Source organism: Larimichthys crocea, chromosome II (genome assembly GCF_000972845.2).
Source record: "Larimichthys crocea isolate SSNF chromosome II, L_crocea_2.0, whole genome shotgun sequence".
In the NCBI taxonomy this organism is placed as follows: Eukaryota; Metazoa; Chordata; class Actinopteri; family Sciaenidae; genus Larimichthys; species Larimichthys crocea.
In genome coordinates, this window is record NC_040012.1 from 9,558,514 (window position 1) to 9,563,187 (window position 4,674).

Sequence of the window (4,674 nt, forward strand, 5' to 3'; positions counted from 1 at the left end):
ACTGTGGGAAGAAGCCAGAGAACCGATGCAGACATGCGGAAAACCACTGCATTTATTTATAAATTCAAGACAGGCTGTGCCTTGCTTCTCTTTCAGTGAAGACCAATTTGTCTGTTTGGTTGCAGTTTTTTCTAATAGATACTGCTTTGGTAAACAGCAGTGGAAAAATAATAAAGCCAATTTACTCAAGTTCTGTACTTAAATGAGGCTCCACTTTGTGCAGTTTCATGCAAGTCCACTACATTTCAGAAGAAATTCAAATACTATGTTTTATTTGCAAGCCAACTACAGTACTGTAAAGATATGAATATATTATGAGCATATAAAACCACTGGAAACGGTTTATAAAGAAGGTAAAATGATTTATTATTAAACAATGAGACCTCGCTCACAGCGGACACTTTGACTTAACGCAGGTGTATCTAATTAACACTTATCTGGCTCATGTACTGGTATGGCTCACTGCCACGCCTACATGAAAACCAGCCAATGTTAATTGGCATTGCTGTTACAAGAAATGCTTTTACAAAATGTTGTTTTTACCATTATTATTAAGATCATTAAAGTTATTATTATTAAACTTAGTTGTGCACTCACTGAATGCCATCTGTCTCTGCTCCTCTTCTCTCAGTGCTGGACATTTTATTAAGAATGATCATCATGAACTGTTATCATAAACCTTCTTATATCTTATATCTTCTAAGTTATATCTTATATTATCATATCTTAGATATAAAGATTTCCCACCACAGAGGAGTTAGTTTGAACATGGCGGTACAGATATAGCCTGCATGAGGCTAAAAATGGACCGAATCTATCATTGCCTTTCACTATCGCAGTGGTTAATTCACACACTGCCGTTCATTAATTTAATTACTCTATGGCCGAATGGACACAACCCATCTCAGGTGCCCTCAGCGTTTCTTATTTTAGCATGTGTGTGTGTGCATGTGTGTGTGTGTGCGTAGAGGGGTGGGAGGTCTTGTGGATTCAGCTCATCTGTTGTATTTGCTCAGTAGCTCACAGAGACCTCTCGGCCCCCAGCGCAATCTCACCTCATTAACATTTAAGGTGACGAGTCTGTCACGGCCTTAATTAACAATTCATGAGCTCGGCTTATAGCTATATTAACATTTTACAACCAATAAATCAGCTTTCCTAATTTGCTGTGTGTGTCTGGATGGGAGGCTTTGTGTAAGTGTGTGTGTGGGTGGTTTTGTTGTTCGTGAACATCCACAACAGGCATCTCTTTCTTTGTCTTCCTGTCTGTCTCTGACCATGAAATGTGTTTGAACTTTCTCTTAATCTTATGTTTTGATCACGATACTCATACCCTTTATGCTTTTCCTCAAGAAAAACAAGAAAAATCCAACCTACAACCTGATCCAGGGGAGGTCATTCACAGTGTTATGCCAATTAATAACCAAAAAAAAAGAAAAAAAGATAAATCCGACTAAGCGCCCACAAATACACCCAATAATGGAAAGGTCGACTAATTAGAGAGCTATTTTTCGATCAGTCAGCTGTTACAAAGTGACAACTAGTCGGTCTCTGTCAAGACTTTTTCTGTGGGGAGCGAAATGAACGTGAGAGAGGAGAGGAGAGAGGAGAGGGACCGGGAGACAGGAGGGATGAATCTGAAATAATGATGGAAGACAATCTGGTAGTCGACTCTCTGAGGTATCGTGATTTCTGCTTCTCTTACACCTAACGCATATTCAAAAAGCCTTTGAGACTGTAACAGCATGCAAGGAGACCAAGGAGTCTTCAGATGCTCTGTGGTGCTATAAAATGTGTGTATGCATGTGTTCATATAGTGTGGTGTGTATCTAAAAACCACAAATAACCCAGCATCTTCACATGCACAGAGGCTCCTGGGTCTGTGAAGTCTAATATAGGCTTCAGAATAAGAACATTTTTTTAACTGACTTCAGCTCAGAAATGTCTTGCAATGGGTGAATAAAGTGGAATATGTGATCAAAACACCATGTCTTATATTCTCTGCCTCACTTTAGGGAGCTAAAGAAGAGAAAAGTGAAATTGATGTAACAATCCCAGCACTGCACCCCTTAGGCAGCCCCTTGACCCCACTTTGAAGTATACCTGTGTAGGCAGTGTGTGTATGCCTTGGCTCTCCCACTGAGTCACCCAGTGTAAGTGCAGCGCTATCCTGGTGTAATATGCGTGTTGCATAGCTGTTGCCAGCCGAATGAAAGCGATCTCTGCAGCACTGCTCACTCTCCCTGGGTGACACAAAGAAACCAGTGTTTTTTGTTTTATGTTTTTTTTTTCTTACAAGGGCATGTTTACTGTCAAGACACCACTAAATCCACAGCGCACCTACATGAATGGTTAGTGCTGGCTGGATTGAATTTGATCCACAGTGTGTGTGCCAGAACATATGCAGTGTAATGGCTCTGCAACACAGCACAAAGCTGGTCTTTTCAATGAAAAACCTGCTTTGTTTTGCCTCAGTAGCTGCAGCCTTGACCATCCCCCCCATGGTGCACTTGCACATTTATTATAAGTTAATGTAAAGATCAAGGTCGTTGCTTTCAATAGGAGCAACATTGAACATTGAACACTTGAAGGATCCAGAAGGAGTCTTTGGTGAGTGGTGGCCTTGCAGAAATGTATGTCTCTGTGACAAATGTATTTCATGCTGCAAAGGATCCACCCTGGTTCAATGCAGGCTATTCCAATTCCAATCATTCCTCCAACTTCTGCAAAGTCGAACAACAATAAGAAATCGATCTGAGAGAGGTGAAACGAGGAAATGTCCCCTGGATCTACAGCTGATATCATGGTGTTTTTTTGTTGTTGTTGTTTTTTTAAACAGAAAGGTATGTCTGGGTATTTTTCAGTCATGACTCATTTTCTTTCCATTCCGCATGAATGTCTGGGCATATATGAAGATCGTGACTATTTTCTTTAACTTGTGCACGGCACATATAGGTGCGAGGTGTGTTGCCTAATAATGTCGTCATGATAAATTCAGAAGGAAAAGGCTTTAAGCAGTGGAAACAAACAACTGAAGACAGGAATAGAGTTGATAATCATATAGTCTGAGAGACATGATGAATGTACAGTAATAAATAAAGGGAATGGTGAATTCATTACACAGAGAAAACTGACATGAGCGTAGCATGGCAGGGTGATGGAGAAATGTGACTGGAGAAATTTGGGCACTCATACTGCCTCAGTAATGAAATGTCCTTTTCTCACTCCAACACTTTTGGAAAGGGATTGCCATGACTACAGGAAGGAGTTTTTGCTTCTTGTTACTGCTGCTGTGCTGCCCTCTTCTGGTGCTTAAACAAACAGCCATGAGCGCTCACATCATACCACATGAACAGTAGTCTACTTTTTCCTCCCCGAAGATCCTTCAGTGGATGTCAGGCTTTGCTGAATGTATATATTAACAGGTTCGACTTATGTGTAAATAAAAGAAAGTGAGAGGAAATGAACCAAAGGAAATCAATTATTTTGTCAATGATCTCATTAGAGGATCGTGTGGGTGAGGGTATTGAAGGTATTAATGACATGTCAAGTTTACCTGATGCTCATGTTGATAGAACACTTGGAAATCAAATATCTGCAGACATCATTCACTTACATAACCTATTCCAGCCTCTCTCTTTCTGTTGACTGACCCGGTGTGAACACTGCCTGATGAAATAGTGCAGTCTTATTTTGGGTAGGGCTATCTCTGGTCTGACAGCAATTCAGAAAAAGAGAGCTTGTTCAATGGTAAAAGGTTATTTTGGGGTTGAAGGAGTGTGTAGACAAGTGCGTGTCCTCGTGTGCATTCATACATCTCCTCCTCCCATAATGCTTTACAGCATCCCCCTGAATCATTACACCACATCTAGGACATGAATTCACGCCCTGTCTTTGTTGAACTGTCATCTCCCTCGGTTACGCCTCTCTTTCTGTCTTGCCCTCTGTTTTTCTCTCCCCTCATAATCATTTTTGTGTTAGCTGACAGTATGTGTCTGATCAGGAAAAAAAAAAAGTCATACAGCATAGCCCATGACAGCACACTGAGAAACTGGGGAACTCGGAAGGGGGGAAATTGCTTAAGGCCATCTCACAAAAATAATTTCCACAGCACCACTGTGTGCGTTGAAACTCTCCTTCTTCTCACACTTTCATACGGCGCTAAAGAACTGACAATGAATTCCTGCCTCAAGTTGTGTGAATTGAATCTCTTGTGTAACTAATGTGCTACTTTTCTGTCTCTCTCTCTCTCTCCACATTAAGATACTGCCCAGCTTGGCTTCAAACAAAACAATCTGCTCAGTGACTTTCTATTGAAAAGAATAGACTGTATCCCATTCACTAAGAGGGAAGACAGAATGTAAATGACGTCTGTTATCCCAGGCCATGAATATCATCAACACCACCGGCTCTTTTAACACAGGAGGTCGCATTCAAAAGACATTATCCTGTTATGTTCATCAGTGAGGTGTGAATTATTGTCTGCTGGCAGACAAAGAAGTAATCAACTTGCATCCCAAATGTTCAAAGCAAAAACACAACTTAATTAAAGACATTACCACAAACAAAAACACCTTTGGGGGCTTTTAAAACTTTTTGTAAAAAAGGCTGGGAGAAGTTTTTTTTTTTTTTTTTTTTTGTCCTCAGCTGATGTTTTGGGGGGAGGGTGTGGGC